Source organism: Filicampus tigris, chromosome 9 (assembly GCF_054856515.1).
Source record: "Filicampus tigris isolate MCC_2025a chromosome 9, RoL_Ftig_1.0, whole genome shotgun sequence".
Taxonomy (NCBI): Eukaryota; Metazoa; Chordata; class Actinopteri; order Syngnathiformes; family Syngnathidae; genus Filicampus; species Filicampus tigris.
The window spans coordinates 5363749-5378453 of record NC_141225.1 but is presented as its reverse complement, the minus strand read 5'-3'; the positions used below and the strand labels follow the sequence as shown (position 1 = coordinate 5378453).

Genomic DNA, 14705 nt, shown 5'->3' with positions numbered 1-14705 from the left:
TGTACACGCATATTGATTTTCAGAGGTGGGCCTTCCACCAGACTGGTGGACTGGTCTGTAATTCCATCACTGATGGATGCCCGTTTTGCTGACAATTGACTGTTATGCATTATAGAATCCTGAGGTAAATGCAAATGAAGCATTAATTAATGTGAACGACAGTTTATCAACTACAATTAGAGGTACCACGACAAAATAATTCTTCACACGTGTGGTGTAAACATAAAATAAGTACTGATACCATACTGTAAAGCAGGGGTGGCCAAGTCCGGTCCTCAAGAGCCACAATCCAGCCTGTTTTAGATTTATCCCTACTGCAACACACCTAATTCAAATCATCAGGCTCATTATCAGGCTTTTGCAAATCTTGCTGATGAGCTGATCATTTGAAACAGGTGTGTTACCATGGGGATAAACCTAAAACAGGCTGGATTGTGGCTCTTGAGGAGCGGATTTGGCCACCCATGCTGTAAAGGCACAAACTCAAGTGCGGATTACAACAATAATGTAAACAAATCAGTAATTTTGACACTTCTTACATATCACTTAGTTTCATAAAACATGGTGTAAACGAGGACTGCACCTCTTAATCACTCAATTTCTAATATAGACTGAAAAATAATAATCCAGTGGTTATACCACTTCCAACACGTCACTTCATTTCATGAAACGTGATATGTAAATATGGACTGCACTTCTTAAATCAATCACTCAACAACATACAGAGGAATAAATAAAACATACATGTATAAAATTAAAGCTTACCCGATCTCCGTTTAGTAACATCACACATGCCACCCAGTAGGAAACATAAGATACTGTCTAATTGTGACGCCAGCGGGCATGACTACTTGGCTCAACAGCTTTTCGTCTGTCTTTTGGTTCGAAATATACGGCCGAATCCATCCTCTTTATATTTGACCGCTTGACAAATTTGCACTGATGCGTTTTTATTTGTCGTGGCTCAAAGAGTCGCACACTCGCGTTTGTGTATGTTGCTCAAACTTCGACCACTCGCAAATCGAAGTCAACGGCGGCACGCATCGACCCCATGACAGACACTTCACACACGCGCTCCGACGGCAGCCAAAACATCACGAAATAGACAACACACGTACGGTGAGGGTTCCACTCCTTCTTGTAATCGCAGCCGTTTTGTGCACCCCGAGTCATGTCCTTCACCGCCATCTTCCTCACCTCGTCCGGAACCACCAGTTTTGTGTAGTCCATGTTTCCCGGTATCTGCTGTCTTGGCCCCTTGTGTTCCCGGTTCTCCCCAACCTCTATGGCGGCAGGCTGATGGGGTTCTGCCCCTTAATCTGCCGGTTCCGTGTCAGCTGCAGTCCCCTTCTGCGCTGGCTCCTTGTCTGGGGGGCAGCCCCCCGCGCCAGCTCCTTAGCAGCTTTAAGTCCCCATTCCTGCGCCGGCTGCAGCCCCCCACACTGGCTACTTGTGAGCTGCAGCCTCCCGCGATGGCTCCTCACCAGCTGCAGCCTCCCACGACAGCTCCTCGCCAGATGCAGCCCCCTTGCCGGCTCCTTGCCAGCTGCAGCCCCCTGCACTGGCTCCTCGGCAGCTGCAGCACCCTGCACCAGCTGCAGCCCCCTCGCCAGCTGTAGCCTCCTGCGCTGGCTCCTCGCCAGCTGCAGACCCCTGCACTGGCACCTCGCCAGCTGCAGCACCCTGCACCAGCTGCAGCCCCCTCGCCAGCTGTAGCCTCCTGCGCCGGCTCCTCGCCAGCTGCAGACCCCTGCACCGGCTCCTCGCCAGCTGCAGCACCCTGCACCAGCTGCAGCCCCCTCGCCAGCTGTAGCCTCCTGCTCCGGCTCCTCGTCAGCTGCAGCCCCTGCGCTAGTTCCTCCCCAGCTGCAGCCCCCCACACTGGCTCCTTGTGAGCTGCGGCCTCCCGCGTTGGCTCCTCACCAGCTGCAGCCTCCCACGCCGGCTCCTCGCCAAATGCAGCCCCCTTGCCGGCTCCTTGCCAGCTGCAGCCCCCTGCGCCGGCTCCTCGCCAGCTGCAGCACCCTGCACCAGCTGCAGCCCCCTCGCCAGCTGTAGCCTCCTGCTCCGGCTCCTCGTCAGCTGCAGCCCCTGCGCTGGTTCCTCCCCAGCTGCAGCCCCCTGAGCCGGCTCCTCGCCAGCTGCAGCCCCCCGAGTCTGCTCATCACCAGCTACAGCGATCTGCAGCCCCCTCCGGCGGCTCCTCGCCAGCTGCAGCACCCTGCACCAGCTGCAGCCCCCTCGGCAGCTGTAGCCTCCTGCGCCGGCTCCTCATCAGCTGCAGCCCCTGAGTTGGCTCCTCGCCAGTTGCAGCCCCCCGAGCCTTCTCATCATCAGCTAGCTGCAGCCGCTGCGCCGGCCCCTCGCCAGATCCTCACCAGATGCAGCACCCTGCACCAGCTGCAGCCCTCTCGCCAGTTGTAGCCTCCTGCGCCGGCTCCTCACCAGCTGCAGCCCCTGAGTTGGCTCCTCGCCAGTTGCAGCCCCCCGAGCCTTCTCATCATCAGCTAGCTGCAGCCCCTGCGCCGGCCCCTCGCCAGATCCTCACCAGATGCAGCCCACTGGGCCAACTCCTCGGCAGATGCAGCCCCCTGCGCTGACTTCTGCAGCCATCTGTTCCTGTCCCGGTGGCGTGTGCCCTGCGGCCGCCGTCGTCTCCCATCTGGCCCCCGGGATGGCCACCCGACGGGATCCATCAGCATCCGCTAATCTGGCCTCCGAGACCGCCGCCCGATTGGCCCCTTCGGGAGCCGCTTGTCGGGACGACCGCCCGACGGCCCTTGCTTATCGGGCTGCAATCCCGCCTCCGGGGCCCCTAGCGCCCACCCTGTCTCTTGTTTTTTGGGGGGATGTCTGGGATCTCTCACTTGAGGTGGGGGGTACTGTCATATTCTGTCTTGTTGGTTTTTTCTTAGTTTCATGTTTTTTTTTCTCACAGCTCCTATCTTTCTCGTTATGATTATTATGTGTTATGTCCTTCCACTCCCTAGTGTTAACCACTCAGCTCCCTCCTACCTTTCCTGTGTTGTCAAGGTGTTTCTCCTTGAGTATGTCTGTATTTAGTTCCCTGCTTTACTTTCAGTTCTTGTTGGGTCATTATTGTTCGTTGTTGTCTTGTGGAGTCTTTTGGTATTGTCTGTTGTTGTCACAGAGTTTTCCTGTAGTGAAGTCAAGTCCAGTCAACTCTTTCTGCCACGCTAAGTCCTTTCTCTCTCAGCCACGGCACGCTGAATCAACTCTCTCAGCCAAGCCAAGCCTCGTCACCACGCCTAGCCCAGCCTCGTCACCACGCCTAGCCAAGCCTCTTCACCACGCCAAGCATCATTACCCTGTCAATTGTATTTCCCTGCACCACTTGCCATTTCATTAAAATATCCTAAACTGTCCTCCTGCCTCGCCCTCTTGCATCTGGGTCCTCCACGCCTCTGCATCATGGCGAAAACTTGCAGAATGACCCGACCAACACCGGACCCAGCCAGAGGGCGATGGCGACGGGCTCCACACCGCCGACCTGCTGTCTGCCTGTCATGGTGATTTTTCATCTTCCTCTATGTCCGTGTTTTTCGTCACCCACCTAGTTTTCCACCCCATGCTTCTGTTGACTCCGATTTTTATGATGAACCTGAATTTGACCCTGATTGTTTCACTTTACGTTTCAAGTTGGCCAAGCCGCTTCACGACTCCAAGTATCATTACCCTGTCAATTTCATTTCCCTGCACCACTTGCCATTTCATTCAAATATCCTAAACTATCCTCCTGCCTCGGGAATCCATGCCTCTGCATCAGGCCAAAACTTGACACAAGCAATATAGCCATAGGACGTCAAAGACTTCTTACATATTTTTTTTAAACACTGTTATTGTTTTTTGTTGCTTCATTTTTGCTCCATATTTCAGCACATAACGACAGGCATCGCATGCTACCTGTTCCTTGTACCTCCTCTGCCACTGTAAAAAATGATGTGTTGGCTCAGCATTTAAAAGAACAGATGGATATTTTTAAAGTTCTGTATTTCAGTTCAGCTAGTGGTGAGTAGATCCCACGAGACCTATCTAGCCAAGTAGAAATAAAGTAGGCTACAAATGTTTGCGGAGAAAATGATTTTGACTGATTATGCGGTCTAGATAATGGATGGATGATGGATGGATGGATGGATGGATGGATGGATGGATGGATGGATGGATGACTTTTTTATTATTACACTGAGCAGACATGTAATTTTTTACAGTGGGAGAGTGACTCACGTCACCTAAATTACAGCGTGTTCAACTTCCACTGAGAGTGGGTATTTAGAGCTCTCAACTCCACAAGGAGTTGTGTGCTCCCAGCACTTCCTAGCCTTACCAACATACAGGAAAACATGTAGTGTTAAGGTGAGTAAAAGATTCAATCTATTTCGGACTTATAAGATTCGTCTGTCTTCAGGAAAAGGAAATATTGACTTGAAGGTGAAATTCTGACATCACTTCACTTCACGTCACTTCAATGAATCAGTAGTTGAAATGGGACATAACCGCCCGGACATACACAAGTACTCTCTGTTTCACCGGAGAGCTTTTCCGCTTTACGAGAAAAAGTTGAGGGGGGAGAGAGGGCGGGGACCCTATCGATCTATCGAAGTGGGAGGGACATGTCCCCCCGTCCCCAGTACCATCTGCGCCCATGCTCAAAATTAATGGAGTTCTTGCTTCATAACTGAACAGTTTGCAAGAAAACTTAACACATGATACCTGTTTATTCTTTCGAGCAGGAAAATAAGTTTTTCGTCACAGTACAATGTGTTTGTTACATTTGTGTTTTCGCCAACATTGACAAAACATATCGGTCGCCAAGTGGACACCGCAGGTGGTTAAAATCAACCCACGCGCTCTTAACCCTAACCCTAACAACACATATGCAAGGAGAGAGGGCAAAAACTCCTTGCAGGAAAGCAGAGCCAGGCTTCATATCCCAAAACGAACTCCTTCTTCGTTGAAAGATGAATACTTCGTGTTCTGTTGGACTTGACAGCTCCCATCACACATCACAGTTCATTAGCAGTGAGCCAGAACCCTTTCATTTCAGCCAAACATGTTCTACTCCTCCTGCTCGACACGACCCTGACCGCTGATGTCCTGTCACAATTGGAGAACACGCTCTTCGGGGGAGAGGACAGCCTCCGCAAAATGTGCCGCTTCACGTAACCGACCCTTCACTCCCACTTGAGCCCAGGGGCTCTCTGAGTTGGGCAACATATGCCATATTTTAATCCAGAAGTGCCCTCTGTCAAATCATTAAAGCTGCGAAGGAGCCACTTCTGTCAAGTTCTTCCCCGTTCCCATCACTCCCTCGCTGAACGTGGACTTCTTGTGCTGCTAATGGGGCCAAGCTGGAGGTGGAAAAAAAAGCGCCTTCTTCTTCGCCTGGTTCTTGTGAACATCAGCTGCCGCGAGGCATCTACTGACAAATCGCCAATGGCTTGGTAATGACGGAATGAGACTAATGAAGTTCTGAGAATCAAGTATGGCAGTGATGGGATGGCGTTTATGATATGAATTAATAGCATAAAAGATCAAATATTTAACATTTTTATTAGTACAACATTCAAAAAAAAGCTTTACACTTGATAAATTGGAATGTAGAAAATGATAACATGCTATGCTTATCACGAGTGCAACTTTAAAACAAAATGGGCTTAGGCAGATTGTCTAATGTTTAAAATCGTACCATGTAGTCATGTATCATTAGCAATGAGAATTGATTAAATTCTAACATGATAATAGTTGTTATGGTAATGTTATGGTATGGTTATGGTTATTGTGAATGTGCTAAGTGGCCTGATCAGTCAGTCTAATTGGTCGACTTCAAAAAGCTAATGAGACTGGATAAAATGCTAACGTCTAGTTGTTTAAGTTCAAAGAGAGTGTTTTGTTGTTTCTGTCTTATTAACAGTGATTGACTTGTTTTTCATAATGATAAGATTGTAGCATGCTATCAATTGCTAAGCTAAAAATTATCCGCAGTGGAACCTAAATACAGAATTCGCTAGTAGTAGCTCTATAGATGTCATTTTTTCCCTGTAGTCAGGGACAATGCTAACATGCTATAAATTGGTATGCTGGTGGGCACTAAGGGAGCTTGCAATGACTTCCATGCTATCAGGTAATCAGGTACAGAAGGCTGGTGAGACTGGATAAAAACCCAACTAATTTAAGTTTGTACTAAATATTTTGTTTAAAACAACTTAGTAGTCCAACCATCTATTCATTTTGCAAACTGCTTATCCTCACTAGAGTTGTAGGCATGCTGGAGCCTATCCCAAGTGTCATGGGGCGGTAGGAAGGATACACCCTGAACTAGTTGGCAGCCAATCACAACATTTAACAACAATTAGTAGTCAACTTGCGCTATATATCAGAATATAATCAGAATTAATCGAATGCTAACATGCTAACAGTTCAAATGCTACTGATACTGTACCTGACTGTAGGAGGCAGTCTGATGGAGATTTTACTGCATCATACAGATCTGTTCCAAATATTTTGATTCTTTGGACCCTAAACTGCAACTTCTCATGTGCATTTTCCCTCACAAGGCAAACAAAAATCATCAGCTCGAGTCACGTAATATTAAAAATGGGGAACGGGGGGGAGTGACTGATCGCAGCATCCTAACAGGATCTCATATGACCCACCAGATCCATAGTCGCGCTCTTGGCTTGATTCTGCGTTTTCTCCTTGGCTCGCTTTGCTGCCACTTTGTCAGCGGGTGTTGGACACAAAATAATTGCTTCTATATTTCCTCCATTGATTTCTGGCACAAGGCAGGCTGTGCTAACCCCCCCCCCACACACACAACATCCCCACTCCGCCGCTGAAAAGGCAGTTAAAACATTTACAACTTGGCTTTTTGTTTATTCCGCAGCTCGTTATTAAGATAATGTCATCCATCACAGCTCATAAATTAAACGTGGTGTTGCAGTGTTCAACACATGAAAGGATAAAACGCCCTCAAAAATGAGGGCCAAGTGATTAACAGACTCAATAAAATACACGCTCTCCTGTTGCAAGATACTGCACGTCAATATGCAGATGAAGCAGCGTTCAAATTCTCCATTGCTTGAATTTTTTTTTATAAGGGTCATAAGTCAAAATCATTGACAGACTGCCAATGAGACTTTCCTGCAGGTCAATTTTGATGAAGAAAATCGCACACTGGCCCCTCGTCATCTTTTCTCTGTAATGAAACTCCCACAGTGTGATTTCCAACTCTTAATTACGCCATGCTTCATCCTACTTTACCCTCGCCTCGTGGCATGTCATAGCTATAATGAAGCAGCCCCCCATCCCCCCTGCAACACACAGCTCTATCATTTTGCTTTCTGCTCTTATAGTATGGTGTACTCGAGATGACCAACTCAGCGCACACATAACCATATTTCCAACAACAATCGTGTCTCCTCTCCCAAACCACATGTCAGGTTTTACATTTTCAGGTGCCACCGCCAAAGGTTTTCAGAGCAGATTGTGAGGTAAAATCACATTTCACACCACAAGAAAATCACCCAGATTAATATTGTCAAGACGTCTGATAATCAGGACTTGGATGACTTTGATAGAAAGTAGGAAAGAGGAAGAGTAGGAAAGGAGACAGCACTTTATTCACTACACTGTGTGTAGTGTGTAAACGGACACATCACAAATATACAAACAGTGGCTCTGGATCTTCACCCAGCCTATACAATTTATGTACTGAGTAGAATAACTCATCCGGCGGGGGTGTTCTGTAAATTAGCCCCACTGTTGGGTCACAAGCTAGCATAATTCAGAACAGCTTGCTCACAGAAACATTTTCAGCTCATAAAAGATGTATTTGCTTGTTTAATTAGATGCTAAATGAGAGAGCAAACTATTTGCATACAAGCCATTAAAAAGTCAAATTTCCATATGTCACTCTTATATCTGCGTCTTAGGCTTACTTGACATTTTCAAATTACGAGTTCATTCCTGTCAATTCCAATTAAATCACACGTGAACTAGCCAACATTTGTAGCCCTAAATCTGCTTTAAAAAATCATCACCTCAGTGTGAGACAGTATGCAATTAGAGAGTACAAAAGGTGTCCATGGAGACACACCCGCCAACGGCAGGATGCCTGGGGCAGGGCCGGTGACATGAATTATTGAACATTTGTAAATGAATTAGCGGCCGAGGGAGGAGTTGTCATCTGTGAACAGAAGGAGGATTGTATCTGTAGTCACAGTGAAGGAAAGAAAGAAGGAAGGAAGGAAGGAATAAAGGAAGGAATGAAGGAAGGAACGAAGGAAGGAAGGCAGGAAAGAAAGACGTCCACCTGTACCTAAATGCTCATCAGATGACCAAAACACAAACAATGAGGCAAGTGGGCAGGGGCGCGTAGGTATTAGCACAGAGGGGGCGGAGCCTTCTCGATGAGCCCTTATGAAAGTAAAACAAACAGACATATTGAGCACCACTCGTATCCTTTTTCTATCTCAGCTGCCAAGCTGTAGGTAGAGAAATTCCATGTCAGGGTGGTTATTTTGTAAAAGAGAAGAATTGTGATGAAACTGTTTTGGAAATAAGCAGATGGCAAAAGATATATTGTACTTGCTTGTTTACTTTCAAACTTACGTTGGGTGAGCAGGCAGCCACTTTACAACAACTATGGAACTACCCAGATAGCAAAATATGGGTGAATCAATGTTGAAATATGGTTCGGCTTAAGTGTTGAATCTACGTTGAAACCTAAAGTAGAAATTAGACAGAAAGTGCAAGGTTGATGAAATGTTGGGTCAACGTTTGCTTTTCAACCATAAATCACACAACATCAATGTTGATTCAACCATCATCGAAATGGGAATTAAAATACTGTAAATGGGCTGTTACTTACATAGCACTTTTCTACCTTGGGTACTCAAAGCGCTTCACACTGTACCTCATCTACAACTACATCTACGCAGGATCAGGAGCAACTGGGGGTTCAGTATCTTGCTCAAGGATACTTCGACATGGTCACCATGGCCGGGATCGAAGCCACAACCTCCGGGTTGAGAAACGACCACTATACCACTGAGCCATGCCACCCCACTGCAACAAAAACATTGGCTTAGTCCACTACAAAATGTTAGCTTTTCCCTTACCCAAATATATGAAAAACCTGTGACAGAAAACATGTTTGATATTCAAAAATGTATTAGAAGAGATCAAAATACTGTGCGGAAATGCCTACGAATTTAAAACGTTTCATGAATCAGGACCAACACCAGTGTTCTTAGGGCAACAAAAAAAAAATCAGTCAGAAAAAAGTGGTTAAAAAAATACATATATATATATATATATATATATATATATATATATATATATATATAATGGAGAGCGAGAGTGAGTGAGAGTGTGAGAGAGATACAGTACACACACTTTTTGCAGTTGAAAAAGGCCTGTCCCCCTCAGAATATGCCCCCTTCCCATCTCCCTCCGCTCAAGTAGAAAAATAGAGAAGGGCAAACGTAGATAACAGAGATTCAACATTAATTACACATTGACCTTTCAATTTTTTAAATTCAACCAAAATACAATGTATTTTTGAATCACAAACTTGAATGCTGACAAAATATTGTTGAACCAACATTGATTAAACATCAAACGTCTTCAACTAAAACCAAAACTCAACCTTCTTAACCCTAATTCAACATTGATTTAAAATCTTTTGCTATCTGGGTACAAATCTGGGTGATATTTGACAAACAACACTGCTGGCTACAATTAGCCAACTTTAATTTGTAAATTGGCCATTCCCTGCCGAAGCAGCATTGGGTATGGCGGGGTGGCATAGTCAAATGTGAATCAATAATAGTCAAATGACAGGCTTCTGGGCATTCTAGTGTTAACACCACCAAATAATAGACACAAAACAGTCCCCACAGACACACTCCAAAATTGAATGGAAAATCTTTAATTTTCTAACATTTTTGTGTTACAGCGTTTGAACAACATGAAGCACATCAGTCTGCCCAAGTGCTCATTCAATGACGGTAATCTGCCTTGTAAACAGATAACAGTCATAGAGGTTTGAACAAATTTAAACAAAAAAAAACATCTGGCCATGGATCCAAAATGAGAACCTAAATGAGAAAACATCACATACCCCAAACCAAAAAACACTAACCCAAGTAGAGTGCTATTAAATAAAAGATGCATGCAGCTAATATTTGCCACGGTGTAGAATGGAACAATGCAACACCTCCACGCAGATTTGCCCTTAGAGTAAGCAATTGTACATATAAGCGTGGTGACCTCAAACTGTTTGTGAGAGGCGGATGCAAAGCAGAGAAGAAAGGCGAGAATCAGGCGAGGTGTATGTGGACCGCTCCCCCTGAGTTGCCTTCCCTTTTATTTTCTTGCACCCGCGTCCAAAGCCCAGGAGAAATTAATCCCACCGCACACTTCTGCGACTGCTGCTGGTGATATTGCTGGTGAGGGACCTTGTGGTTTTTGAGTGTGTGTGTATGTGGAAGAAAGCCGGAGTGTGAAGACAGCCGGAGAGAACAGCAAGGTCAGGAGAAGTAAATTGTTTTTTCCGAGGCGAGGCATTTAATTCTGCTTTATATGTGAAAAGTGGTAAACTGGCATAGCTGCTCTGAAAAAAAAAAAAACACTGTGCACGTCATCTTAATAAAGTGCTCACAAATTGCTCTTTGCAGAATTAGTTTTACAATAATATTAATCAATATTAGCAGGACATTACAATTTTGGTTAAGGTACCTGAAGTACAAAACAGGAATTACTATTACATATTACAAGGAAGCAGAAGACAACAAAAAAGCAGATGATGATGAGGATGGCAATGAAGATAGCGACAAAGACATTGATAAAGGAATTCTAGGATGGAGAGACAGAAAATGATGTTAAGGCCAAAGAGGAAAATGGCAAAGCAGAAGATGAAGAAGACGGTGACCAAGATGACAAAAGACTGAGATGACAAGTACGGTAGATGAAGACCATGCAGAAGAAAACAAAAATATGATGGCAAAGTACAAGATGACGAAGCAGAAGACAATGTCCACGACGATTACTAAGTAGACGACACTGGTGAAGACAGAGTCAAAGAAGACAATAAGGAAGCAGAAGAGGACAAAGAATTGGAAGAGGACAAAGTGACTAAGACGAAAATGGAGAAGATGACATAGATGGCAAAGAAGCAGACGGAAATGCAGATAAATAAGTTGACGAAGCAGAAGAAGACCACGACAGAGAACATGACAAAGACAGCTGCAATAAATGCCAACATCAGACGACATGAATGTAGCCCGATTTTGGCACAAGAGACATGTCGCAGACAAACATAGTGTCTCGTAGACGATTTAGAGTTGTCTTGACGGATCATAGCGCGTGTAGCAGGGGCAGAGCCAAAACGTAGCTAATGGGTGGGCCTGGAAAAATCAGGGTGGACCTGAATATTTCTCTGACTGAGCAAAATTCTCCTTTCCCGACACATCATATATTCAAATAAAATGACAAACTGAATAAAACTAAGTTCAAATCTTCCTTAGACAACCACAATTATGCCAATCTTAATATTTACTAAAAATGTTAAATGTTATATATTTTTTCATGAATCTCACTGGGTGGGCAGTGTGCACACCCAGGCCCACCCATGGCTCCGCCCCTGCCGTGCAGTGTGACATTCTCAACGATTGGGATGCTTCACGACCACCACCACGAAAGTGTAGCATGTCAGAATTTTTGTTCGTCTTGCAGTGTGACATGTCCTACGTCGTCCTTCAATTGGTTCTTCGGCATTGACCAACAGGAAGACAGTTTCCTCCTACTTATGACGACAGACTGTACGTAGCACGCACATACAAACAATCAAAATGGCAGGAAAAGGAACAGAAAGTACTGGGGAAATATTGGAATGTATATGTAGCATTTCTACTCATGCTATGTTTGCTAACTGCAAAGCCAGTAGCTGATTACCAAACGTGGTGTGTGTCATTAAACAAATTTCTTACCTTAAAGAGAGACTTCGATGAGTTTAACATTGGCACTTATATAATAGGTTTGCATGTAAAAATGACATCAGTACTAAAGTGCCCGCACCCCCAAATGAGTGTAGTCTGTAGTGATTTAAGGTCTTTTTTTGTGATTAGATTTACAACATATTGCCCCACCCCCTTTTGGGGCGTGACTTATGCTATGTTTTCGGTCTTAACGGTCTACGTCACGGGAGGGCGGCAAGGTGGTAATATTGCTCGCTTTGACAGTTCTGTTGTCTAAAACGGCGACCGATCGCCATCAAAATGCAAATGCACATTACTACTTTAGTCCACTTCAACCTGTGAAAGTATAAAAGTGTTCTGCACAATAGTTTGGATTTATTGATATAAAACGTGATCCCATCCTGATCCCCTCCACAAAATCAAAAATACCGTGGCGATTGCTCCTCCACTTACATGAGATGAAGCGGACAAGAGCATGAATGCGCACACGAACCCCAACTGGTTATATTTCGGACATTTAGCTACGCTAAACTAGTGTCAACTCTCAGGAGGGAGACGGCGGCTTGCAGCAGCAGCAGGCAGATTGGAGCTTTACGCCCCCCTCTTCCTTCCCCGGCTAAAGGTAGTATAATGGGACGGCTAATAGCAACAACTAGCTTCAGGTCGTTAAAACAAAAGGTGTTAGCACAAAAATATTAGCTCCTTACTCTGCGTCCAGCCTGCATCGATCTTCATGTCGCGGGCTTGCCTCCCAAGCAGTCGCGTGCGTTGTCCGACACCGCTTGCAACCGCCAGAGAGTGAGGTAAGCCCTCATTGACAAGCGTCAATGTTCAGCGAACAAAAAGTTCCAGCGAGGCTAACTGCACAGCCGAGTGTGGCCACATTGGAACGTACCATTTCGGCTGTTTACGTTCCAAATTGGATGGTTTGTTGTTGGTCAAAAACTGGGGCCAGTCCTTATCCAAATAAATGTCCACATCTACTCATTCCCACTTCAGTCTCTGTAAATATACTGACTGGTGTTTAATGCCTCGCCCGTCCTAACCGTGATCATCAAAGAAGCATTGTTTAATTTATTTATTCATTTATTTATTTTTAAAGCAAATAAGCAGTGTGCGCTCGTCCCAGCCTAAATCTATGTAGCTCTGCTCACTTCCACGTTTCCTCATTCTCATATAAATCAGCCACGGAGAGGTTAACCCTTTTGATATGTTGAATTGGGCATTAGTAGGCATGTCCACATTAATTTGGGTGCCAATTGATCGCCGATTTTGGACGTTATAAGTAGGGAAGGGAATTTCGACTAATTTGCCCGTCGACTAGTCTCAAATTTTATTTGCGACTGGTCAACTAGTCTATAAGCAAGAAAATGTGAAATTTAATATAAATTGAATTCAAAGTTTAAAATGGAAATGTGTGTATTTAGGGGCTATTTTAGCCCAAACATTGAGGACAGTTTGTTAATTTAAATTCTATTGATGTAACAACAACTGATTGAATAAAAGTGAACAATTGAAAGAGAAATACATTTCTGATAGATTTGCCAATGCAATGCATGGCATTTATTATGAATAATGTAATGAGTAATGGTACCGTCTCCCAGTCCAGCAGGGTCTCATTCACCAGCACCATGTTAGCGGCATTATCATGCACACGGGTGACGACTTTATTTTCTAGTGTCATGTACCCATCACACTCCACAGGAGAGCAGCCAAGTTTTCAGCTGTGTGTCTTTCCTCCAATTCGCATGACGCACACAGCTGCGGGGATGTCCTTCGTCCACATACGTTATACACATCATAGTCATGTAAGATTCAGTGGCTAGGGACGTCCATCCATCTGTAGTTAAGTCATTGGCCACATAGCTGACTCGCTCAAACGCTCGTAGTATCTACTCTTTCATTTGGTTATGGCTACTCTCGAGTTGGGGCGTTATTGTTTTACAACTCGGCACCACATACTCAGACTCGATATACAGCATACCGTTTGGCCTCAACTAAAGAAAGCGGCAGCATATCGCGTCATTTTACAAATTAGTTGGGTAATCTTTGCTGTGCGGTGAGCATTGCAGCGCCTGGCTGGAAGAAATGCTCTCATGCTCGTCTGCCTGGCCCCGCCGCCATCAACCTGCAGGTTCACATCGAGATTTACTTTGGATGTGGTTTCTCATCGTTCCGAGAGAGTGGTTGTAAGCGAGTTTATGCTTACAAAGCCTACAGACGACCTTGTTGTCATCTGCTGCATCAAAATACTCCCAAACGGTGCCGTTGTTTTTCGTGGTAGCTTAGACAGAATTTACTTTTCTTCCGCACACTTAGTGTACCTGTACCCTACTATGTGTATATTCATAAGATAAGAATGCCTTTATTGATCCCACAGTGGGGAAATTTTCATTGTTACAGTAGCAAAGATATAGGTCACACAGGGGCGGCGGCATAATGTGGCCATTAATGTATAACATTGACGGCAAACATTTAGAATCAAACCTATGTAGATATACGCAGTAACATGTGTATATACACATGTGTATACACACCAACCTACATCTACATAAAAAATATGAGGAACACTCATTTCGGCCTGTACATAGTACAGAGGAAAAAATACTCTAAGTGACAGTGCTGCAGTGCTGTAGTGAAATGTAAGGAACAGCATTGGATAAAAATAAAACTAGACTAACAGTAGTGGGGAATGTTGAGTATTGC

General features: G+C 44.9%; 1 protein-coding gene and 1 long non-coding RNA gene across 3 annotated transcripts in view; one reads left to right on the top strand and one right to left on the bottom strand.

Moving 5' to 3' along the window:
- The window catches only part of LOC147141720 (uncharacterized), a 35881-nt gene extending 30645 nt beyond the window's left edge, over positions 1 to 5236 (top strand). The window contains exons 2-3 of the long non-coding RNA XR_015088240.1: positions 3450 to 3530; positions 5066 to 5236. This is a non-coding gene — a long non-coding RNA (uncharacterized LOC147141720). The remainder of the gene's footprint in view (positions 1 to 3449; positions 3531 to 5065) is intronic.
- The window catches only part of tafa3a (TAFA chemokine like family member 3a), a 128344-nt gene that overhangs the window by 101997 nt on the left and 11642 nt on the right, over positions 1 to 14705 (bottom strand). The gene's annotated exons all lie outside the window — the stretch shown is intronic.